General features: G+C 39.0%; 1 protein-coding gene across 2 annotated transcripts in view; it reads right to left on the reverse strand.

Annotated features, from left to right (window-relative positions):
* The window catches only part of LOC310719842 (craniofacial development protein 2-like), a 145724-nt gene that overhangs the window by 66391 nt on the left and 52281 nt on the right, over positions 1-27052 (reverse strand). Inside the window, exon 2 of one of the 2 annotated variants that reach the window (XM_083530006.1) lies at positions 11393-11499. The exons of the other annotated variant lie outside the window; for it this stretch is intronic. The gene's annotated coding sequence lies outside the window, so the exon portion shown is untranslated. Of the gene's footprint in view, positions 1-11392; positions 11500-27052 lie in introns of those variants that run through there. 2 annotated transcript variants of the gene reach the window in all.

Consider the following 27052-nt stretch of genomic DNA (forward strand, 5'->3'; position numbering starts at 1 on the left):
AAAAAACAACCAGTATTGTATTCATCACATATGTATTACTCTAAATTTGATGTAACATATGAATCTCCTTTATGGTTGAAAGAACAAGTTCAGAGAACTTCAGATGGAACCATATTTGGAGGGTTCATATAGACCCTAGATACAGCTAGAAGGAATGCACTATTGGTTTTGATTTCTGGGGAAAATAAATATATATTTTCCTGCATCCTGCCTTGAGCTTAAAAAGCAACACAGGACTTTAACTCTTCCTCCTACACTACAAGCAGAACCATCACCCATCTGTGGGATGGATCTGTTATAAATAAAAAAAATGCATTTGTTTTTTAAAATTGACATTAAGCATTTGTAATACACGAACATACATGAACCTAAAGGCTAAAGTATAATTCAGGCCTACAATGTACATCATTCTATTTATAAAGCTTAAGTGCATTTACAAAGTTGTTAGTAATGCCTTATACTTAAGGGAAGCTGTATACAACTAGATCTTTTTAGCTCACTTACTGTATGTTTCAGATAGCTGATATTTTGACATTTATATTGAAATGATTCCCAACAGCCTAGTGAATATTTGAATTGATGCTATTATTGAAAAATAAATTCACCTTCCTTTAAATTTCATGCATGCTTAGCACTATCTGTAATGCAAATATAAGATGCATTAATACATTTTTTTATATCTGTTTTTACTAGAGACGAGGCTTAATCGGTTTTGGGGAAGATAATAGAAAACATAATATGTTGATAGTGTTGGAAGCACAGGGACCAGAAGCCAGTCACTTAAGCTCTAGTTTATTAAGAGATAAAGAGTTCATTATACACATCTCTGTTGTAAAATGGCTGTGAACATGAAGATGTAACTCAACTGTCACTAATACAGCAATGCTGCTATTCCTGTGACCATGATTATCTTGTTTAATCCATATTAATATGCACACAACACTCTGGTTTTTAATTGTTTTTTGGTCTGATTATATAAACTAGACTTTAGAATGCATAAAATATATGTTAGGTCAATGTTGCATTATTAAATAGTATTATTATTAAAAAATATTACATATAAAGAGATTATGTACAAGAGATTTTCTAATTCTTTGAAAAGGTGTTTAATTAGTTTGCGGTCACAGCATTATAGCAGGCCACTCATGATTCTCTCCAACCCTCGAATATGTCAATAATATTAAATATGTTTTTTCCAGACATTTCATATTGCCAACACTTCCAACTATTGCGCTGGGGGGGACTAGAATAACAATCAGCTAGAATGACAACTAAAATAACAATCTAAGTAACTAAAAAAAAAAAATCATTATTGTGGCTCTTTTTGATGACAAGCATCAAGGGAGAATCACCAGCGTACAGGAAGGCTCTGGTATGCAAATAAAAAATAAGTAAAAAATAAATAAAAAGGCTAAAACAGCAGAAGACTGGGATCTGGGACTGCAGTGGATAGATGTACACCAATCCTGGACAGCTGAAAATAGCAAAAAAATACCATCAATCTTTATTCAATCTTTAGCTACCCAGATAGATAGAAAGATAGAATAATTTTTTATCTTTGTATCTATCTATCTTTTTTTCTATTATTAGTGTTATTTTAACCAACATTGTCTTTTCCTTGAGAAGGCAGATGGACACGAGAAGTTCCCACCTCATGTATATTCATAGTTTGGTGCATACTTTATGAGAGAGAAGGTGAAGGAATTTCCTGGGACACTTTTAGATGTTTCTTGAGCATTAAAAAAACATATTAAACAATTTATTATTCATCATAGATTATTTTTTAATGATTTAAAATGACACCTTCAGGGGTACTTTAAAAGACAGAGAACTCAGGCTTGCTGCAAAACATTTAATGAAATGCTATCAATTAGGCTTGCGAGAGCCTGTCGGGTCATTTTACACCCAGCAGTGGGGAGGATTTCTTGCTATGTACAGATTCTGCTGTCTCACAGTCTTAGCACAGCTATTTTGAGTTATCTGAGATCTCTTCGCCTGTCCGTGTGGGGCTCACTGACTTATTTGCATAATAGCGCAGGTAATTAATTTCCCCTACCTGTCAAGCTTTTGTTTGTGGGCTGGGTGAAGAGAGAATTAATCAGAGGGACAACGCCAAATTCCAGCATCGTATGCTCAAGCGTGAAATTGCTTTTTCCAAAGGCTTGCTTACGAGTTCATAAAAAACGAGCTCTTCTAAACCCGTCTGCCTGTTGGGGTGAATTGTTGCAGTAAGATTAAAATACCACATTTTTTCTCTTGTCTCTCTCTTTCATTTGCTCACTTTGTATCTTGCCACACGCACAAATCACAGCATTTAGTGGTGTGTTTTTATTTAATTGCACATTTCACAGTGGCTGATACTCTCAAGGATTAGGATCACTTTAAGAAATATTAGTTTACTATGTAATGGTACCACATCCAATGTCATTGCTATTAATTGTGTGCCTCCAACTTTGTGGTAACAGTTTGGTGAAGAGCCACATATGGCTGGAAAAGTCAGGTGCCCCACTACTTTTGTCAATATAGTGTATCAATTCATATAACCTACTCACTTTCATGCCCAGTTATCAATACATTTTTTCAGATTCTGGAATATAGGGAGTTGGTCTCAGACTTTTTCATCCAAGGTGAGCATATATGTACTATTGTTTTGAATGCAGTATACAGTATGATGCATAGATGTAAGATGCAAGCTAAAAACAATGCAATATTTTCTGTTTTTTTGTATGACAGCTTCTACAAATATTATTCTTCATTTCTGTGGAACTCAAATCCACTGAAACAATCCAAAAGCTCAAGTTCCTTTTCCCCCAAACCCTTACCTTTGCTGCCTCATGCAATCAAAGCCCAATAAATGCTGCCATTATTCAATGTGACTGAAATTCCACAGGCTGCTAACACCAGGACTGTGACTGCAGTTCTGATACAGACCAAAACCAACAAATTGAGATGATTCACCACGTCCACTCCCTGCACTCCCCCTACCCACCAAGCTAATTTGATAAAAAATACTTTTTTTTTCCTCTTTGAGGTGCAAGAAAGCTGTAATTATGAGTTGTGAGCTCATCGCTGGAGACAGGTTTTCATCTCAGTTATGCCTCATTGTCTGTGCAAACACTAATAAATGGCTCTTACTGATTCAAAGCAATGATTTCATCCACCACTGAGTGGCATGTTATTTGGAAATTATAGAGCATAAATGAATTGTTTTCTTGGAGTGCAGTGATTTGTAAAAAGCAGAAGCTATTGATTAAAAATATAGAGAGAAATTATACAACTACTACTTATGTCTAACATCATCACCAGGCCATGCAGAATCCGAGTATATAAATGCTGTAAAATGCTTTATCATAACTGATTATACAAGGCAATTTAGATCCAGGAGATCCAGCCTGAGCAGCAGGAATGCATCAATGCTGATACAGTTATCAGGCATCTCATGCTCATTTACTCAAATATGAATTCTTCAATTCTATGCGATTCTAGTTGATTTAAAAATGTGCTCTAATAAGTGAATGACTTGATATAACAACAGAAAGGTACTACATTTTACTACAGGTAACCTGATAAAATGTTTAAATAATATCTATAATAAAAGGTACAATGGAGTACAGAGAAGCACCTTAAGAAACTTACATACATACATTTCCTTTTTAAATTTGTCCAAGGTAAAATTAACAGCATCTTTAGAAACTGTTAATTCCAATAAACAAATTCGATTTGGTACTCCACAAACGCTTATTTTTCCTATAACCACACCAGAACAGATGTCACATGAACAGATGTCATGACCAGAAAGTAAAAAACACCCCTGAAGAGAAGCTGGCTTCAGCTTCTGTTTGTTCATGAAGCGCTCTGTGTAAAATTAAGTGTTTTGTCTGTCTGTTTGTCAAAAAAGAAAAAATGAAGGCATCTAGGAAAACCAAGCACCGCTTCGGCCATGTGCTTTGTTTTATTACGGGAAGGGATACACACAGCCTGTGTATGGCTTGTTTGGGAGCAGAGCATGCTATTTTGGCTATCGAGAGAGTTGATTGCCAGCACTGTGCTTGCATGCCTATGCGGCTGCTGAGCTCCTGGAGGGCGCTCTTTGAGGAGGGTGCCCCCACTCCTCGTGGTTCCGGTTCAGCTCTCACTGAGGCTGAGCTCCGCTCCGGTTCCTGGGGTTCACTCATGGATCTCGCAGAAGGTTTGGAGACCTTTCTCCTTCCTCCTCTGCTTGGTCCAGCCCTCATTCAGCTTCAGAGGCATGCCTCTCGCCAATGTCTTCCCCCCGTCGTGAGAGTGCACAGTTTCGCCTCTCTTCCTCTGTGACACATGCCGTTCAGAAGCTGGAAATTGCTTGGCCGGCCAAGAAATACCATGACATACCAGTAGAAGCATGAAAATGTTTAGGAGAGATGGCAGTGGAGTTTTCGACCAGATTGGCTAACAAGATTCTGGAAGGTGAGAGGATGCCTGAGGAATGGAAAAGGAATGTGCTTCTACCAGTCTTTAAGAACAAGGGAGATAACTACAGGGGAATAAAGTTGATCAGTCACACCATTAAGGTATGGGAAAGAGTAGTGGAAGCCAGGCTAAAAGAAGAGGTGACCATCTGTGAGCAACAGTATGGTTTCATGCAGAGGAAGAGCACCACAGATGCATTATTTGCTTTGAGAATGTTGATGCAGAAGTATAGAAAAGGTCACAAGGAGTTGCATTGTGTGTTTGTGGATTTAGAGAAAGCGTATGACTGGGTGCTGAGAGAGGAGTTGTGGTATTGCATGAGGAGATTAGGTGTGTGTAAAAGAAGTATGTGAGGGTGGTGCAGGACATGTATGAGGACAGTGTACAGCAGTGAAGTGCGCAGTACAAATGACAGACTGGTTAAGGGTGGAGGTGGGACTGCATTAAGAATCAGCTCTAAGCACTTACCTTTTTGCAGTGTGATGGACAGGTTGACGGACAATGTCAGACAGGAGTCTCCGTGGACTATGATGTTTGCGGATTATATTGTGATTTGTGGTAAGAACAGGGAGCAGATTGAGAAGAGCATGTAGAGGTGGAGGTATGCACTGGAAAGAAGGGGAATGAAAGTCAGTTGACAGAGTACAGAGTACATGAGAGGGAGGGCAGTGGAGTGATGCAGTTGCAGGGAAAAGCAGTGGAGAAGGTGGGAGAAAAGGATTTGTAGCAATTGGCCAGGGAGAGGGACCAAGCTGGGAAGGATGTGCTACAAGTTAGAGCAATAAAGGATGGAGATGGAAATGTGTTGACTATTGAGGAGAGTGTGTTGAGATGATGGTGGGAGTATTTGAGCAGCTGATGAATGAGGTAAATGAGAGAGAGAAAAGGTTGGATGATGTGGAGATGGTGAAGCAGGCAGTTGATAGGATTAGTAAGAAGTAAGTGAGAGCTGCAATTGAATAATGAAGAGTGGAAAGTTGGTTGAACCAGATGATGTTCAAGTGGAGATGTTAAGGAGAGATGGCAGTAGAGTTTTTAACCAATGGCATACACAGACCCCTGATTTCCAATCAAACCCTTTGGTATGAATTAGACAGTTGACTATTCACCAGGCATTATCCTGGAAGGTGAGAGGATGCCTGAGGAATGGAGAAGGAGTGTGCTGGTACCGATTTTTAGGTATAAGGATGATGCACAGACCTGCAGTAACTACAGGGGAATAAAGAGTTTAGGTACCTGGGCTCAACAATGCAAAGTATTAAGGAGTGTGTTAGAAAAGTGAAGAAAAGAGTGCAGGCATGGTGGAGTGGGTGGAGAAGAGTGACAGAAGTGATTTTCGACAGAAGTGTATCTGCATGAGTGAAAGGGAAAGTTTATAGGACTTAATTAAGACCTGCTTTGTTGTATGGTTTAGAGACAGGAGGTGGAGCTGAAGGTAGCAGAGTTAAAGATGCTGAGATTTTCATTGGGAGTGACGAGGATGGACAGGATGGACAGGAGTTTATTAGAGGGACTGTTCATGTAGGGCAACCATCCCCAGCCACTCTTAGTGCCGGTCCCAAGCCCGGATAAATTGGGGAGGGTTGCGTTAGGAAGGGCATCCAGCGTAAAACATGTGCCAAATCAAACGTGCGGAGGATCCGCTGTGGCGACCCCTAACGGGAGAAGCCGAAAAGAAAGTTATATACACACGTGGACAAAATTGTTGGTACCCTTCAGTCAATGAAAGAAAAACTTACTTACTAAAATGTAATCTGACAAAAGTAATAACCAATAAAAATTCTAAGAATGTTAACCAACGAAAGTCAGACATTGCTTTTCAACCATGCTTCAAATAAATTATTTAAAAAAATAAACTCATAGAACAGGCCTGGACAAAAATGATACCTCTAACTTAATATTTTGTTGCACAACCTTTTGAGGCAATCACTGTAATCAGATGATTCCTGTAACTGTCAATGAGACTTCTGCACCTCTCAGCAGGTATTTTGGCCCAATCCTCATGAGCAAACTGCTCCAGTTGTTTCCTGTTTGAAGGGTGTCTTTTCCAGACGGTATATTTCAGCTACTTCCAAAGATGCTCAATAGGATTGAGGTCAGGGCTCATAGAAGGCCACTTTAGAATAGTCCAATGTTTTCCTCTTAGCCATTCTTGGGTGTTTTTGCTGTGTGATTTGGGTCATTATCCTGTTGCAAGACCCATGACCTGCGACTGAGACCAAGCTTTCTGACACTGGCCAGCACACTTCTCTCTAGAATCCCTTGATAGTCTTCATATTTCATTGTACCCTGCACAGATTCAAGACACCCTGTGCCAGATGCAGCAAAGCAGCCCCAGAACATAACAGAGCCTCCTCCATGTTTCACAGAAGGGACAGTGTTCTTTTCTTGATATGCTTCATTTTTCTGTCTGTGAACATAGAGCTGATGTGCCTTGGCAAAAAAGTTAAATTTTTGTCTCATCTGTCCATATGACATTCTCCCAGAAGCTTTGGCATATTCCAGTCTAGCTTTTTATGATTTGTTTTCAACAATGGTGTCCTCCTTGGTCGTCTCCCATGTAGACCACTTTGGCTCAAACAACGACGGATGGTGCGATCTAACACTGATGTTCCTTGAGCATGGAGTTCACCTTGGATCCCTTTAGAAGTCTTTCCGGGCTCTTTTGTTACCATTCGGATTATCCGTCTCTTTGATTTGTCATCAATTTTCCTCCTGCGGCCACGTCCAGGTAGGTTGGCTACAGTCCCATGGATCTTAAATTTCTGAATAATATGTGCAACTGTAGTCACAGGAACATCTAGCTGCTTGGAGATGGTCTTATAGCCTTTACCTTTATTATGCTTGTTTATAATTTTTTTTTTTTATCTCCTGAGACAACTCTTTCATTCGCTTCCTCTGGTCCATGTTGAGTGTGGTACACACCATGTCACCAGACAACACATTGACTACCAGGAGCCCTATATATAGGCCCACTGACTGATTACAAGATTGTAGACACCTGTGATGCTAATTAGTGGACACACCTTGAATTAACATGTCCCTTTGGTCACATCATTTTCAGTCTTTTCTAGGGGTACCATAATTTTTGTCCAGGCCTGTTCCATGAGTTAATTTTTTTAAATAATTCCGTTGAAGCATGGTTGAAAAGCAATGTCTGACTTTCATTGGTTAACATTCATAGAATTTTTATTTATTATATCTTTTTATTTATTATAATCTTTTGTCAGATTAGAGTTTTTCTTTCATTGACTGAAGGGTACCAACAATTTTGTCCACGTGTGTATATCCCATACTACGCCTAAGTATGTGGTTCTCTGTAATGAAGAAAGCACACTCTTTTTGACATTCAGCTTTAACCCCAGTTCCTTTATTTGGGCATGAGCAACATCTCTAAGCGACTGACAATTACCCTAATTAAACCAATATCGACCATTCGCTTCCCCTCAGCGGGACCAGTGCCGCATCCCCACGCTTTGTGACGGTGCGGGGTGAGAGGGCAAGACAAAGAGAAAGGACTCGATATTAGAGGCGGCGAACCCCCCACGTCCACTACGGTGCCGGGTAAAAAGTTAGGAGGGTGTTCACTGGAGCTGGCTGTGTCCTGAAGCACCAAGAATTGCAGGGATAAAGATCCAGCTTCCTGAGAAAGTCGAGGTTGGGTGGGCACTGTATAATGCAATGCATGGCAGCCCTTCCCAGCCGGGTCCCCAGATGGTCCTTGGTCAGGACCCTTTGGACTCATCATCTCCCAGGTCTTCGACCTCCAGCATCGCACCGGGTTCCTTTTGGGGAAGTGTGCACTGCCACGCTCTCTCATTGCAACTCTTGATGGCAGGAGGTGCCGTGTTGTGGTGGTAGGGGCTGCGCCCACAATCTTTGACTCCTTAAAGTTTTTTTGGGGAGATTTATAGAATCATGGAAAAAGATTCCCACTCGACAAACCTTTTAGAGTTCCTCAAGAAGGATAAACATTCTCAGAGTGTAAATTTCCACTGTGAAATGAGGTAGTTACACTCAATACAAATGAAACCAGCGGTGAAGTCAAATTAATTTTGTGTGTAAAATTAAGGTCTTTACTTGCAATATTAAGTGGTTCTCAAACTTATGCAGCAGGAGAGCCCTATAACTGTGAAATAAATTCCACGCCACCCTGTTGGGACAGATTTCTTTGTTTAACATAATACAGCTATTCAGAATATTATAGACATATTATTTTAATGTGTACACTATTAATATATTTATTTATTAGATCCATGTAGTTTTTCAATTTCTTAACCTTTAAATGCCAGAAGGGTCCAGGTAATATTGTTTCTGATGAAACTCAAACAATTGAAAAAATGTGAAAAAAAGGCTCCTCAACACACTACACTGAAACTCACACGCACAGACTAACTTAACTGTGTGTTAGTAAGCTGAAGATATGGCAAAAGTACACACATGCTTTATTTAAGTAGAAGTACAAGATACTCATGTTTTAAAATACTCTGGTAAAAGTTAAAGTACTGACTATACTTCTTTACTCAAGTTAAAGTAAAGAAATTTGGGCTCTGACATGGACTTAAGTAAAAAACAAAAATTACTACTACTGTTTCAGTGTCATGCTGGTAAGTGGACCTCACATCAAAATTAATATTAGAGCTGTAAATCACAAAAAAAAAAATGTATTGTGATTAATCGCATGATTGTCATGAGTTAACTCGCGATTAATCAAAACTTAATTGTACATTAGTATCTGTTCTAAATGTACCTTAAATTAATACTTTTCACGTTTTTAATACTCTAATCAACATGGGCATGGAAAAATATGGATGCTTTATGCAAATGTATGTTTATTATTAGTGGAACCATACTCAACATAGAGCATAAAGACAAAATATTTATGTAAAAGTTTTATAGTAATTATGTTTTTTTTAATTATATAAATCGTCAGGACACCAAATGGAATCTTTGCTACAGTATGTTTCCACATAGATGGTTAATGAGGTGATACAGGAGGAGATTTTGCGATTTTACATAATCAGAGAATAATTGTAATCGATGTGAATTGGTTAATTTAAAAGTATATTTGGAGCTTTTTATTCATATATTTAAGATATCTGTGATACCACAGCTTCTGCTCAGATACCGGCATGCTTGATAGACACATCTTCACGGACGAGTGCTCATCAATTAAAACACAACCCTCGCAAAACAGAACTGCCGGTCATCCTAGGTGATTATTCACCAGGTCAAGATCTCAGAATAACTCTTCATGACTCTCTGCTCTCCCCTTCAGCCACTGCTCGCAACCTTGAAGTAACTATGGACAATCAACTGTCCTGCTCCCCACATGTTGCTAATGTGGCTTGTTCTTGTCTATTTTTTCTCCACAACAGCCGAGGGATTCAACCATGTCTATCCACACAAGCTGCCCAGGTGCTTGTTGAGTCATTTGTCGACCTCTGAGGGTTTATTATGTATATAATCCCGTATTTTGGTGCTGATTTGAGACGCATCAGTAAAACAAATATGTTCTGATTAAAATGTAGTTAATTAATTTTTTTTTTATATCTGAGTAAAGAAAGGACTTCATGAATAAACGTGTGTTGCGCTGAAGGTTTTAATTTCACCTCTTCTTCTTCTTCTTCTTCTTTCGGCTGCTCCTATTAGGGGTCGCCACAGCGGATCATCCGTCTCCATACCACCCTGTCCTCTACATCTGCCTCTTTCACACCAACTACCTGCATGTCTTCCCTCACCACATCCATGAACCTCCTCCTTGGCCTTCCTCTTTTCCTCCTACCTGGTGGCTCCATCCTCAGCATTCTTCTACCAATATAATTCATGTCCCTCCTCTGCACATGTCCAAACCATCTCAATCTCGCCTCCCTCACCTTGTCACCAAAACATCCTACATGCGCTGTCCCTTTAAAAAACTCATTTCTAATCTTGTCCATCCTCGTCACTCCCAACGAAAACCTTCACATCTTTAGCTCTGCTACATCCAGCTCCACCTCCTGTCTTTTACTCAATGCCACTGTCTCTAAACCATACAACATCGCAGGTCTCACCACAGACCTATAAACTTTCCCTTTCATTCTTGCAGATACCGTACTATCACAAATCACTCCTGTCACTCTTCTCCACCCACTCCACCCTGCCTGCACTCTTTTTTTTACTTCTCTAACACACTCTCCATTACTTTGCACTGTTGACCCCAGGTACCTGAACTCCTCCACCTTCTCCACCTCTTCTCCCTGCAACCACATCACTCCACTGCCCTCCCTCTCATTCAAACACATGTACTCTGTCTTACTCCTACTGACTTTCATTCCCCTTCTCTCCAGCGCATATCTCCACCTCTCCAGGCTCTTCTCAACCTGATCCCTACTCTCACCACAAATCACAATATCATCTGCAAACATCATAGTTAAGGGAGACTAGTGTCTGACCTCGTCCGTCAACCTGTCCATCACCACTGCAAACAGGAAAGGGCTCAGGGCCGATCCTTGATGCAGTCCAACCTTCACCCTGAACCAGTCTGTCGTTCCTACTGCACACTTCACTGCCGTCACACTGTCCTCATACATGTCCTGCACCACCCTCACATACTTCTCTGACACACCTGACTTCCTCATACAATACCACAACTCCTCTCTTGGCACTCTGTCGTACGCTTTTTCTAAATCCACAAATACGCAATGCAATTCCTTCTGTCCTTCTCTATACTTCTCCATCAACATCCTCAAAGCAAATAATGCATCTGTGGTGCTCTTCCTCGGCATGAAACCATACTGTTGCTCACAGATGATCATCTCTTCTCTCAGCCTGGCTTCCACTACTCTTTCCCATAACTTCATGGTGTGACTGATCAACTTAATTCCCCTGTAGTTACTGCAGGTCTGCACGTCTCCCTTATGCTTATAGATCGGTACCAGCACACTTCTCTATTCCTCATTCCATCTTCTCACCTTCCAAAATCCTGTTAAACAATCTGGTTAAAAACTCCACTGCCATCTCTCCTAAACATCTTTACGCTTCCACCGGTATGTCATCTGGTCCAACCGACTTTCCATTCTTCATCCTCTTAATCGCTGCTCTCACTTCCTCCTTACTAATTCTATCTACATCCTGTTTCACCAACTCCACATCATCCAACCTTCTCTCTCTCTGATTTTCCTCATTCATCAGCTGCTTAAAATACTCCCTCCACCTTCTCAACACACTCTCCTCACTAGTCAACACATTTCCCCCTCCATCCTTTACTGCTCTAACTTGCAGTACATCCTTCCCAGCTCGGGCCTGGCCAATCGGTATAAATCCTTTTCTCCTTCCTTAGTGTCCAACCTCTCATACAGCTCCTCATATGCCTTTTCCTTGGCTTTCGCCACATCCCTTTTTACATGCTGCCGCATCTCCTTGTACTCCTGCCTACTCTTCTCATCACTCTGTCTATCCCACTTCTGTTTTGCCAACCTCTTTCTCCTTATGCTCTCCTGCACTTCCTCATTCCACCACCACGTCTCCTTGTCTTGCTTTCTATTTCCAGATGTCACACCAAGTACTTTTTTAGCTGCCTCCCTCATCACTCCTGCAGTAGTTGCCCAATCATCCAGCACCTCTTCACCACCACCAAGCCCCTGTCTGACCTCTTCCCTGAACCTCACACTACACTCTTCCTCCTTCAGTTTCCACCATCTTATTTTTCTTTCAGTCCTTACTCTCCTCCTCTTCTTCTTTGCCTCCAAAACCATCCTACAGACTGTCCCTGCCAACACCTTACAGTCTCCAATCTCCTTCAGGTTGCATCTCCTGTATAGCACATAGTCCACCTGTGTGCACCTTCCCCCACTCTTATACGTCACCCTATGATCCTCCTTCTTCTTAAAATACGTGTTCACCACAGCCATTTCCATCCTTTTGGCAAAATCTACCACCATCTGCCCTTCCACATTCCTCTCCTTGAAACCATACCTACCCATCACGTCCTCATCACCTCTGTTCCCTTCACCTACATGCCCATTAAAGTCTGCCCCAATCACCAATCGTTCTTTCCTGGGTACACCATCTACCACTTCATCTAATTCACTCCAGAATCTTTCCTTCTCCTCCATCTCACAGCCAACTTGTGGAGCATAGGCACTGATGACATTTATCATCATCCCTTTAACTTCCACCTTCACGATCATCACCCTATCAGAAACTCTCTTCACCTCCACTACACTCTTACTGTACTCTTCCTTCAGAATCACCCCTACACCATTTTTCTTTCCATCCACACCATGATAAAACAGTTCAAACCCACCTCCAATGTTCCTGGCCTTACTCCCTTTCCACTTGGTCTCCTGAACACACAACATATCTACCTTTCTCCTCTCCATCATAACAGCTACCCCTCTCCCTTTACCCGTCATAGTACCAACATTAAAAGTACCAACCCGAACCTCCACTCTCCTCCACTTTTCCTTTCCCTGCCGTCTCTGTAGACGTCTTCCTCCTCTCCTTTTCCTCCTTCGGCCAACAGTAGCCCAATTTCCACCGGTACCCTGTCGGCTAACGATACCTGTGGCGGTCGTTGTTAACCCGGGCCTCGACCGATCCGGTATGAAATTCTCATTTGTGATCCGCATATTTGATTTGGCACATGTTTTACGCTGGATGCCCTTCCTAACGCAACCCTCCCCATTTACCAGGGCTTGGGACCGGCACTCAGAGTGCACTGGCTTGTGCATCCATAATGGCTGGGTTAATTTCACCTCTTATATTTATTTATCTTTTTAATAAAAATAGTCAGAAATTCGCGCTGCATTAATTGCGCGCTAATAAAATTTGTGCCATTAAAATGTTGACAACCCTAATTAATATATTATTACAAAACATATTTCAAGTTTTGTTACCTAATGAATGTATCCAGGGTGAACATCCACCACATAGAACACAAGCAGAGAAAAGATTATGATGATCAGGTGATCAGGAACGTTACTGTTCTCAGTCATGTTTACATCGCTGACTCCCTATGTCTCATCCACGTTAACCCCATACTTCTTTTGCCTTCTGCCTTTCTCATTGTTGCATAAACTAGCCTATGTCTGTGGTGCGTGATAGCCAGGAAAAGATACACCTGTGGTCGATTTAAAATGACAGGAAATAGGTTTATGGGCTGAAAACAAATAAAATAAATATTGACATTTCACAAAATAATGTACATTCTTAAGTTCAGTAACAAAGTATTTGTACTTCGTTACTTCACACCTCTGCTGAGCTGCTACATATTGGAACTCAAACACACACTCATTCTCATTTCGATTCACACACAGCCATGTCTACAGCACCACCCATTTTATATTATTATTTTCTAATAGCTATTCCCTGGTGGTCTAGTAGTTAGGATGCAGCGCTCTCACCACTGCGGCCCGGGTTCGATCCCCGGTCAGGGAGCCAACCCCAGCCATTGGGGTTGCACAAGCCAGTGCACTCTCAGTGCCGGTCCCAAGCCCAGATAAATGGGGAGGGTTGTGTTAGGAAGGGCATCCAGCATAAAAACATGTGCCAAATCAAACATGCGGATCATGAATACGGATGAGAAGCCAAAAGAAAGTTTAATTTATAATAACTGTTTACATGCTGTTTTGCACATCTATGTGACTGCTGCTGAAAACATTTTTCTTGTTTACATTTTGTGTTTATTTACAAGTACACTCAACAAGTTTATAGTTCTCTCTTTTGCACACTGTATTGTATAACACCTTATACAATAGGTTTACTGGTGGTGCTATTATGTGTTTTGTGTATTTGTCACAAACTGTCTTGTGTTGTCTCTCTACACTGTCTTTAGTCTGGACTGTTTGCACACGATGCACTTTATGTAGTGAGGACACTTACTTTAGTCCTTAGCTCTGTGTTTTGTTATGTAGCTCCATGTCATTTGATGTAGCTCTATGTTGTATTATGTAGCACCAGGGTTCTGGAGAAATGTCTCATTTCACTGTGTACTGCACCAGCTATATATGGTTGAAATGACAATGAAAGCTTCTTGACTTTTGACTTGAATTTATGTGATCAATCAAAAAAGTCATTAACTATAAGAACTCAAGAATAAACTAAATAACAATAGTTATAATTGGTGTAACAAAATTAATAATAAAAATCACAAAAGTTGCACTTTTAAATTTGTCATCTATCCAAACAGCTGAAGTGGTCAGTGTATGATACCCTGACAGTTGAACCAAATCCTACTGGGAGAAAGAAAGCAATCTCAGGTCATTTTTAAATGTCTTGTTAAAGGTCATGTTTAGCAATTTCAATGGAGGTCCATGCAGAGAACAGAACTCCCTAGATAAGGGCACTGGACTCATAAGGCCAAAGCAGATTTCTGCTGAAGAAAGTTTCTGATCATTGGTCACCTTCAGCACCTTTAAGTCCATGAAAGAGCACTGATCATGTCAAAAGACATGTGTTCTGAGTAACATTGAGCAGAAGTGTGTTCCACATAGACTTAGTGTTGTTGAGGTATTTGGACTGCCATGAAAATGTCATCAGAGAGACACTATAAAAAGAATGTAAATTCATTCATTGGAGAATCCTATAGCCTGCCAGGACAACTGCACAGTGGAATGTCTGCATGAGATATAGGGTGTGAGTTAAACAGCTGTGAGCTCTAATAAAAAGTGGCTTTCCTTCTAGCATATCAATGCAGCCTTTAATGGGACAGAGATAGCTGGTGTAAGTGTTGCTGACTAAGCCTTGTTTGTGTATTTTTTAAACATCAGTATTGGGTTTTATTTATGGAATATACATGATTGTTTGCTTGTACCAAATATTTGAATAAAAATTATTTTAGACATTTTAGAAATCAACCAATCACTTTAAGAATACAAACATACAAATACAAACAAGTGATAACAGGACTGATTATATACTGACCTAGACTGTAGATTTAGGAACATTATTAGTGACAGTTATGTTACTTCTAGCATTTATCTAATCTGATATTTTGAGGGTTATGAGATTAACAGCAGTAACATGTCATTAGCAGCGAATGAGAATGTGCATGTGGAAATTTAGTCACCGATGTAATTAAGGTAGTTTTTTTTTAAGAACTTAAAGATTAAAAAAGTGTTTTTACCTATAGGCCATCAGGCCTATATCTCCCTCATCACTGCAGATACAGATACCCTTTGATCCTGAGAGGTTTCAGGATGTCTTTGTACACTGTAAATTTAACCCCACAACCCACCCCCATCTCACTAGTGTCCAAACCTGTTCCAGCATTACACTGCCCTTGTGCACAAAGCAAGGGTTGAATAGAAAAACTTAAGAAGCCTGAGCACTTACCTCAAATACTAAAACCAAACACCTTTGGCAAGATTTGGTATGCCGACGGCTACGGACCTTGTTGGTATGCTGACCTTCTCCAGATATCAGTGAATGAGCAAATCCCTTAACCACGTTCTTGCCCAAATCTAGATAAAGGACTTTACAGAAGAGTGGAGCAGCATGCCCATGGTTTTGATATCCACATTAAGCAAATACAGGGTGTCAGGTGTCCATTTTTGAGCTATATAGTGTCAAAAATAAGAGTACACCAAAATACAAACCACACAAAAGGACAGATAACAGAACATTAAGTTCAGCCATCACATTTAATAATATATCGAGCAGTCACTGCAAAGGAACCGGTATGTGTAGCTATATCTATCTTTATGCACAATAATATTATATCTGTACATTTATGATAAATCAGAGATATCCATGAATGATTCAGAATAATTATATCCTTTATGTTTTAGAGAGTTGATATGGCTCATCATCCCCATAATTTCCAAAGCACATTTTTTTTTTTTATTAAAGTATACCTACAGTAAGATTTAACCAGTGTCAAAGCTGACATAGCAATATTATTATCTGTCATTATTTTTGGTGAATGTCCCTGGCAATTACTGCATATGTATCTGACACTCTGCATTCTTCTGCCACAACTCCTATATAATTCTATGATGCCACTTAGCTAGAAATACTGCCGTTTGCTTTTTATTTTCAGTGACATGATTATTGAAAGTATGCTTTTATTAACCCTTCATCTCAGCTCATCTCAAAATCCCTCCAGTGCTTGCACAAGCCCCTTAGAGAATAGAAAATACCCATAGATCAAACAGCTACTCGCAAACACTGCTGTCACCACTTGTCATAAGTGAAATCAGGACACTGTGCACTCCACCAGAATCATGCTGTGGCACTTTTCCAATTAAAATGCCCCCCTCTTAGTTTTGGCATTAGGACCAGATGGAGTGGTATTAATTATCAGACAAATCAGGGGGGAATAAATCGGGTCACTTTTTTCCCTCCCTCAACCCCTTGGCCATGCCTCATCACTGGACCATACCGGTGTCTCTGATTAATTAAACGGCTGAGTGGAAATGTGGGGTCAAAATGTATTAAACTGTCAGCATTGACCTCTGCCTGGCCACTCTCTACACACCACACTGAACGATGAGTCTCATGCAGACAAGACCCCTAGTGCGACAGAAATTACATTTGAAGTGGTTGATGTAAGTGTAATTTGTGCATGTGGGATGTGATCTGAGTGAGAAAGACAGAGTGAGAGCGAGGGTGTTAAATAAGGTGGTGGGTAGTATGCTAAACAAATTGATTACACTGAATATAGCACTTTGACAGATGTGTAAATGTCTGCATGATCTTCCGTAATTGGTAACAGTTATGACATCGGAAAGATAGGTTTAAAATCATTTAGAAAAAACATCTACTGACATCAATTACATTTTAATCAACATTCATCAATTGACTAATAGAACCATCTGTACACTTACACATTCGTGCAGTAAACAAATTGGCCAATCATGTCGCAGAAGCACAATGCATAAAATCAAGCAGATACAGGTCAAGAGCTTCAGCTGATGTTTACATCAAGCATCAGGATAAAGATCAAGTGATCTCTGTTACTTTGATCGTAGCATGGATGTTGGTATTAAAAAGGTTTGTTTAAGTGAGATTTAAGTCTCTAGAGTTTAGAAAGAATGATACAAAAACATTGAGTGAGCAACAGTTGTGTGGATAGAAACACCTTATTGGTATGGAAGGTCAGAAGAAAATGACCAGATTGGTCCAAGCTGCCAAAAAAGATATAGTAACAGAAATAATCACTCTTTTAAACTCACCACAGGAAACACAACTCATCAAACCTGGAGATGTACTGACTACAAAAGCACAAGATCCCATTAGGCTCTAATTTGTCCACTGTCAACCAAGAACAGGTGTCATAGGGACAGACTCACACAAACTGGTCTTAATCCTGTTTGTTAATTGTAACCTACAGTGATCTTCTGCTCTTGGAGCACATCCACCTCAAGGTTTTGATGTGGTGTGTTCTGAGGCGCTTTTCTGCTCACCACATTTGTAAAGAGTGATTATTTGAGTTAATCGAGACTTCCTGTCAGCTCAATAAGTCTGATCATTCTCCTCTGATCTCTCTTATCGACAAGGTGTTACAGCCTTCAGTCCACTTTTCAGGATGTTTTTTTGCACTATTTTGTGTAAACTGTTGTACTGTATGTGAAAATGACAGAAAACCTATACCACAGTTAAAGTAACAGAGATCACACTTTTTCCCCAATACTGATGTTTGGTAAAATTATTAAAGGAAGCCCTTTAACTAGTATTTGTATGATAGTGTGCATTGTACTACTGCTATGTGATTGGCTGCACACATGAACAGATGTACAGGTGTTCCTATTAAAAGTAACTGATGAGTGTACGTATATGTGTACTGTGCTATTTTTATAGCTGTATAATCTAGCTGTGGACAGAACAATAAACAACATGATTACGTGGCATGTAAGATTCTAAGAAATAGAACCATTGCATTGAAAATTGCCTTGTCAATCAGGGTCATTCATGGTGCCAGTTTACACAAATTATCGTGAATAGGGTGTTTGATGGAAACTATAGCTAATGCTGAGGCAGGAAAACACAAGGAGATCTTGCCGTACAACTGCTGCTCTGTTACATTTTTCATTAGCTTTGAAGTACAATTACTGCATCAGTTCATCATTCCCATGGCCCCTGAATTTCCAAGTCATCATCTTTTTTATGACAGGATGAAAAGCAATGACTATGACCAGTGTTTGATTTATGGGCACCCCATGACTCCCAATTCCAGCCATTAAACCCATGAATTACTACATGTACAAAATCAAACCAAAGGGGATTTTCTTTGTACATTGTATAATTGATATGTTTAAGAGTCCTGTTTTTTTCCTATTCATCCAGTTATCCTGGAAGCTCGCACAGACAGTAATGTGTCCATGTTTAGCCAAGCTCAGAACCAGCACTTAATTAATCGAGTTAAATTGAAGACAATAATCGCAAATGGGTTGTATTTTATTTATTAAATCATTAATAATAAATCACCACTGTGTTACTTTCATTTGTCTGCACTTTTGCAACTTTAAGAGCATGTAGTACACTCCTGGGAAAAAAAAACTGTCCTGAGATCACTTTGCTACATTGAACTGCTTGGTAAGAGTCTAGAAACAGGGAAATTCACTTATAAAGTTGTCTTTTATGCAAATGAAAAATCATGTTTTCATGTCAAATTCAACACATCTAAGTTTACAAATGTCAAAACACAGTCCAACTGGTCATTAACAATATTATAAGAAGAAAAAAATGAATAAACTTCTTTCTTTTTAAAATAAAAAAAGATATCAGATGTTTTTTGATATTGTTTAGACCATTAAAAGTATCATATTTTGTTATTTTCACTCTTTTTTTGACACTGTGCAAACTTTCCTCACTTACTATAATGACTAGAAAATGGGGAAATAAACAGAAAGTGGGACTAACGTGTATTTAGAACAAAAACAAAGATCCCACAGTGCACACTGTTGGAATGCACAATGGATTATTAGTATGATTTAAACATTGTTCAGATATATACAATATCAATCTTAGATATTGTAAAAAGAAATGCCCTGCTATAAACTAGCGACCCATCCAGGCTTCATGTGCGGTGTTCATTAAATCGGCTCTGGATTCACCATAACCCTGACCAGGCTAAGGCTTACTGATTTTGAATGAATGAATAAACCCTTCCTATATTGCTCTGCTCTCTCTTTTAAGTCCCCTCATCTCAGCATAGAGCCTCATAAACAACACAAGACACTTTCATGAATAATTCATTGCAACAAAATGTCAAATAACTCTCAAGCCAGAACCTTCTTTAGATAAAATAACACAAGCCTGCTGGATACCAGCCGGTAGCTCGTTATTCAGATAGGGAATTCCTGTTGAATTCTAGCCAAAACATAGATATTTTTTTGTCCCTGCACACAGTCTTCAGCCTGGTAGCCGAAACTTAATCATGTATTTTTTTCTCTTCTAAATGTACCTCAAAGTATTACTTTTAAAGTTTACAATACTCTGATCAACATGGGCATGGATTTGGGTTCTTAAATTAATTGTTTTATATCTGAGTTATTGAAGGATGTTATGAATAAATGTGTGTTTTGTTGTAGGTTTTATTTTTGGCTCTTTTATATTTATTAATAAAAATTTTTACTAAAAATGGTCAAACAGAAATGTGAGCTGCATTTCTTGCATGTTAATAAAATATGTCTCGTTAAAATGCATTAACACATTATTAATGCATTAATAATATATATATATATATACGATGACAATTTCAGACCCCCCCCATGATTTCTAAGTTGGAGAACTTGCAAAATAGCAGGGTGTTCAAATACTTATTTTCCTCACTGTGTATATATATATATATATATATATATATATATATATATATATATATATATATATATATATATATATATATATATATATATACACAGTGAGGAAAATAAGTATTTGAACACCCTGCTATTTTGCAAGTTCTCCAACTTAGAAATCATGGGGGGGGTCTGAAATTGTCATCGTAGGTGCATGTCCACTGTGAGAGACATAATCTAAAAAAAAAAAATCCAGAAATCACAATATATGTTTTTTAAACTATTTATTTGTATGATACAGCTGCAAATAAGTATTTGAACACCTGTCTATCAGCTAGAATTCTGACCCTCAAAGACCTGTTAGTCTGCCTTTAAAATGTCCACCTCCACTACATTTATTATCCTAAATTAGATGCACCTGTTTGAGGTCGTTAGCTGCATAAAGACACCTGTCCACCCCATACAATCAGTAAGAATCCAACTACTAACATGGCCAAGACCTAAGAGCTGTCCAAAGACACTAGAGACAAAATTGTACACCTCCACAAGGCTGGAAAGGGCTACGGGGAAATTGCCAAGCAGCTTGGTGAAAAAAGGTCCACTGTTGGAGCAATCATTAGAAAATGGAAGAAGCTAAACATGACTGTCAATCTCCCTCAGACTGGGGCTCCATGCAAGATCTCACCTCGTGGGGTCTCAATGATACTAAGGATGGTGAGAAATCAGCCCAGAACTACACGGGAGGAGCTGGTCAATGACCTGAAAAGAGCTGGGACCACCGTTTCCAAGGTTACTGTTGGTAATACACTAAGACGTCATGGTTTGAAATCATGCATGGCACGGAAGGTTCCCCTGCTTTAACCAGCACATGTCCAGGCATGTCTTAAGTTTGCCAATGACCATTTGGATGATCCAGAGGAGTCATGGGAGAAAGTCATTTGATCAGATGAGACCAAAATACAACTTTTGGGTCATAATTCCACTAAACGTGTTTGGAGGAAGAAAAATTATGAGTACCATCCCAAGAACACCATCCCTACTGTGAAGCATGGGGTAGGTAGCATCATGCTTTGGGGGTGTTTTTCTGCACATGGGACAGGGCGACTGCACTGTATTAAGGAGAGGATGACCGGGGCCATGTATTGCGAGATTTTGGGGAACAACCTCCTTCCCTCAGGTAGAGCATTGAAGATGGGTCGAGGCTGACAATGACCCGAAGCACACAGCCAGGATAACCAAGGAGTGGCTCTGTAAGAAGCATATCAAGGTTCTGGCATGGCCTAGCCAGTCTCCAGACCTAAACCCAATAGAGAATCTTTGGAGGGAGCTCAAACTCCGTGTTTCTCAGCGACAGGCCAGAAACCTGACTGATCTAGAGAAGATCTGTGTGGAGGAGTGGGCCAAAATCCCTCCTGCAGTGTGTGCAAACCTGGTGAAAAACTACAGGAAACATTTGACCTCTGTAATTGCAAACAAAGGCTACTGCACCAAATATTAACATTGACTTTCTCAGGTGTTCAAATACTTATTTGCAGCTGTATCATACAAATAAATAGTTAAAAAATCATACATTGTGATTTCTGGATTTTTTTTTTTTTAGATTATGTCTCTCACAGTGGACATGCACCTACAATGACAATTTCAGACCCCTCCATGATTTCTAAGTGGGAGAGCTTGCAAAATAGCAGGGTGTTCAAATACTTATTTTCCTCACTGTAATCTGGAGCAGTTCAGAATCAATATTTGTCTAATAATATTACAAAAACATTAAAATTAACATAAAATACAACCTACTCACCAGAGATGCATACTCATAATTTGCATCGCTTTTAGAGGCTGTAAGCCAGTGGTACCGCTCATATTCACTGGTCTAGAAGTGGTGAACAAACAATTTCCCGGGCTGAGACAAGCTAGCTAGCTTCAGGGTTGGCCGACCTCCCCTCATGATGTCTAGCTTTTCTTAAAAAAGGATTTTTAAGTATGTCCGAGACCAAATAAATTTCTCTTCCTCCGTAAACATAAAAAAGTCTAACTCTATAGTGCAGAGCGCAACAGACGTGTTTAGCTAGTCGAAATTGGTTGTAACAGTTTCCCTCTAACCAACCAATCAGAGGACTGAAAAATGCTAACGCTATTCTGGGCCAGCTAGCTATATATATATATATATATATATATATATATATATAAAATACTTGAAAATCAAAATCCATGCCATCTGTATGCTCCATAAGGGGCCAGTGGTAATTCTACAAATAAAATTTTTTGAGGTATTCCAAATTCACATTATTTTTAGTAGTCGAAGTAATAGTAATAGTGGCAGAAATAGTAGTTTGAGCTTAGATTTTATTTCAGCTGTACAATATCATGAAAGGCTTGAGACGTAAATAAACAAATTTAGATGCCAAGGAAGCTCATCCGACATGCTGGTGATTATGTTTGCCAGCTTTCAAATTCAGAGCTGCTGTGTTGACACTCTAAGACTTAATCAACAGAGGATGGGGTGTGCTCTGCTTGCTGGGTTTAAAATGCTGTTTAATCAAGGCGATGCATGAATCATTAATGGGAATTTTCAATAAAAACTAAATGTGCCTCAAAGTATGTAGCATAAGTCAAAATGGCAATGGGAGGGATAACTTGCAAATTCATCCAATCAGAAAGCTTATATCATAAGATACATTAAGGCAACAGTATGCTAGTTTGCATTCTTGTTATTCCCTCTAACAGTGATGATGATAAATAATGTGATATGCAATATTAATTGATTACACAGCCATGTCAATTCCACTGATGCTTTCATTCAATTACCTCATTTAAAGCTAATTATGGAGGTGCCTATTCATTTATTAATCTCCGCTGAAGCGATCCATCTTGGCTTGCCATTAATTTCATGGAGAATTCATTAATCATTTTTTGTAAATTATGTATAATTTTTTTATTATTATTATTAGCATGAGATATGCACAGAGAACAGGCTAAGATCTTGGTTTCATTGCAGTGTATTGCCCAGTGTCTCTCTGGAAACAGCAGGAGTGCATCCTGACAGCGAAACTGACCCACATGTGACCTCAGACAGATGCACACACTCCGATGCTTAGCTAAAAGTGCACGCTGTTGACCACGGGTACTTTTTCTTCTGATGATTAGCCGTGCAAATTCGCCATGCACACTTACAATTCTACTGATTATATCTGACTAGTTTTAAAGCATGCATGTTGCAATTGTGTATTATTGTTTTTCATGCTAAAAAAGTCCATATGGCAGTCAGGACCATGCTGAAAAAAATTGCCCTACAGTACATCACTGCTTTGTAGAGGATAAGACCCTTAATTCAGTGCAATTGCAGAGTATTGCTGCATTAGGAGTACAACTTTTATCTTCACTTCTTCTACATTGGCTTTCTTATCAGTATGACACCGAACATTGATTAAAATGGTGAGTGAAAAATGATGGTGGGGGTTCTGTTAAACACTTTCTCCTTATGAATAAATAAAAATACAAGAACAGCCAACAGCAGAATCCTTTACACATCTCTACACAACCAATTAGTCAAAACAAATATTTTTTCAAAGGGTCAGAATTGCAGTGGAGTGTAATCTATGTTGTAAAAAGAAACACTGGTCATCAATCACGTCAACAGCTCCTATAGAGTTTTTATGTTGGACCCAAAATTAGTAGGTGAATGCTGGTTTCAGTATTATAGGATGATTCAGGTTAGTCATATGTTAATAGAAAATATACCACAGTGTGGTTAAATTCTCATATCTGGTTGCACTCTATGTCTCAGACAGTATTTTTTAGCTATAACAGCAATGACTTCTATATAAATGGACTTGTTCTGGCACTTTTTTAATAGTGGAAGCTCATACACAGGTAATAGAATTAATCATCTAATAGCCTAAAACTAAAACAAAAAAACATTAATGTGATGTAAAAATTGATAATCGTTGCTGTGTGTGTTTTATGGTGGGAGAGTAAAAATCAAGGACCGAGGAGTTTATGCGTTCCAGTTTCTGTATAATATAAAATCTGCAGGGTGGGGCAGCTGAATTAACATTAAATGAAACTATAAGCCATTAAGAAGTGCAATATGTTGATAATTGGGAAATCATTGTGGTATTACAGGAATAATATATCATATGGTCTTAATGGGTAATATTAAGTCACAACCTTAGGCAAGATAGATTTTTAACCATAGACAATCAAGAACGAATCAAGACTAAATATGACAGGAGGAGTGACTAAATATGACAGGATTTATTTATTTAGATTTTTAATAAAAATGGTCAAACAAAAATGTGAGCAGCATTTCTTGCACGGTAATAAAATATGTCTCGTTAAAATGTGTGAACACGTTATTAATGCATTAATATTGACAGCCCTAATATATATATATATATATATATATATATATATATATATAGTGAGGAAAATAAGTATTTGAACACCCTGCTATTTTGCAAGTTCTCCCACTTAGAAATCATGGAGGGGTCTGAAATGGTCATCGTAGGTGCATGTCCACTGTGAGAGACATAATCCAGAAATCACAATATATGATTTTTAAACTATTTATTTGTATGATACAGCTGCAAATAAGTATTTGAACACCTGTCTATCAGCTAGAATTCTGACCCTCAAAGACCTGTTAGTCTGCCTTTAAAATGTCCACCTCCACTACATTTATTATCCTAAATTAGATGCACCTGTTTGAGGTCGTTAGCTGCATAAAGACACCTTTCCACCCCATACAATCAGTAAGAATCCAACTACTAACATGGCCAAGACCAAAGAGCTTTTTCAAAGACACTAGAGACAAAATTGTACACCTCCACAAGGCTGGAAAGGGCTACGGGGAAATTGCCAAGCAGCTTGGTGAAAAAAGGTCCACTGTTGGAGCAATCATTAGAAAATGGAAGAAGCTAAACATGACTGTCAATCTCCTTCGGACTGGGGCTCCATGCAAGATCTCACCTCGTGGGGTCTCAATGATACTAAGGATGGTGAGAAATCAGCCCAGAACTACACGGGAGGAGCTGGTCAATGACCTGAAAAGAGCTGGGACCACCGCTTCCAAGGTTACTGTTGGTAATACACTAAGACGTCATGGTTTGAAATCATACATGGCACGGAAGGTTCCCCTGCTTAAACCAGCACATGTCCAGGCATGTCTTAAGTTTGCCAATGACCATTTGGATGATCCAGAGGAGTCATGGGAGAAAGTCATGTGATCAGATGAGACCAAAATATAACTTTTGGGTCATAATTCCACTAAACGTGTTTGGAGGAAGAAGAATGATGAGTACCATCCCAAGAACACCATCATGCATCGTGCTTTGGGGGTGTTTTTCTGAACATGGGACAGGGCGACTGCACTGTATTAAGGAAAGGATGACCGGGGCCATGTATTGCGAGATTTTGGGGAACAACCTCCTTCCCTCAGTTAGAGCATTGAAGATGGGTCGAGGCTGGGTCTTCCAACATGACAATGACCCGAAGCACACAGCCAGGATAACCAAGGAGTGGCTCTGTAAGAAGCATATCAAGGTTCTGGCGTGGCCTAGCCAGTCTCCAGACCTAAACCCAATAGAGAATCTTTGGAGTGAGTTTAAACTCCGTGTTTCTCAGCGACAGGCCAGAAACCTGACTGATCTAGAGAAGATCTGTGTGGAGGAGTGGGCCAAAATCCCTCCTGCAGTGTGTGCAAACCTGGTGAAAAACTACAGGAAACATTTGACCTCTGTAATTGCAAACAAAGGCTACTGTACCAAATATTAACATTGACTTTCTCAGGTGTTCAAATACTTATTTGCAGCTGTATCATACAAATAAATAGTTAAAAAATCATACATTGTGATTTCTGGATTTTTTTTTTAGATTATGTCTCTCACAGTGGACATGCACCTACAATGACAATTTCAGACCCCTCCATGATTTCTAAGTGGGAGAACTTGCAAAATAGCAGGGTGTTCAAGTACTTATTTTCCTCACTGTATATATATATATATATATATATATATATATATATATATATATATATATATATATATACAGTGGAACCTCGGAGCTCGCGGCCTCAGCGTTCGCGACCTCACATGCTCGCAACTTTCATTCCGACCGGCGACTCTCATTCAGATCGGCTCATGAGCAACCGCGAGCTGCTCAAAACGCTAGTTTTAACATTTCTAATTAAGTTTATCTCATTAAAATTGTCTAAAAAATGCTTTAAAACTATTTTTATCATGTATTATTATACTGTACTTCTCTACTGCATACTTTACTGTACCTGTACTTTATTATTTTTTTATTAAGCATTGTAATTGCTGTTAATTTACATAAAGTATTGTTAATATAGTCTAATAATTAAGTGTTATGAAGTGAAATAGTGTTATTTACTCATTTAAATCGATTTCATATAGTGTTCTTTGGGTTTTTACTGGGTTGGAAGGGGCGTATCAAAAGGTCGCGAAAATTCGAAACTCGCGACAGGTCTTGGTCCCTAAACCTCGCGAGCTCTGAGGTTCCAATGTATATATATACACACACATCAAAAACATCAATGGCATTACAGAGAGAGAGACAACATTGCTTGAAACATTAGCCATGCTTAACATGACTAATGTTTCAACCAAGTGCTGCCATGTAATCCTTTTTTTTATATTATTACATACATAAAACACCTATAGTAAACTAATCTGTTTTAAAACTAAAAGTTATGGTTTTAATTATAAAAATAAAATAATTATAAAATTTAGTAAAACTAAACTTTTACTTTAGGACTAAAATTGCCACAAACAGTTTTGCACTCAAGTTTCCATCAGTGAAAATTTTATATCTGCAATACAATAAATTTCACATCTGATTAAGTTTTCCTTGCCACTATCACC

Source organism: Silurus aristotelis, assembly GCF_946808225.1.
Source record: "Silurus aristotelis genome assembly, chromosome: 25".
NCBI classification, from domain to species: Eukaryota; Metazoa; Chordata; class Actinopteri; order Siluriformes; family Siluridae; genus Silurus; species Silurus aristotelis.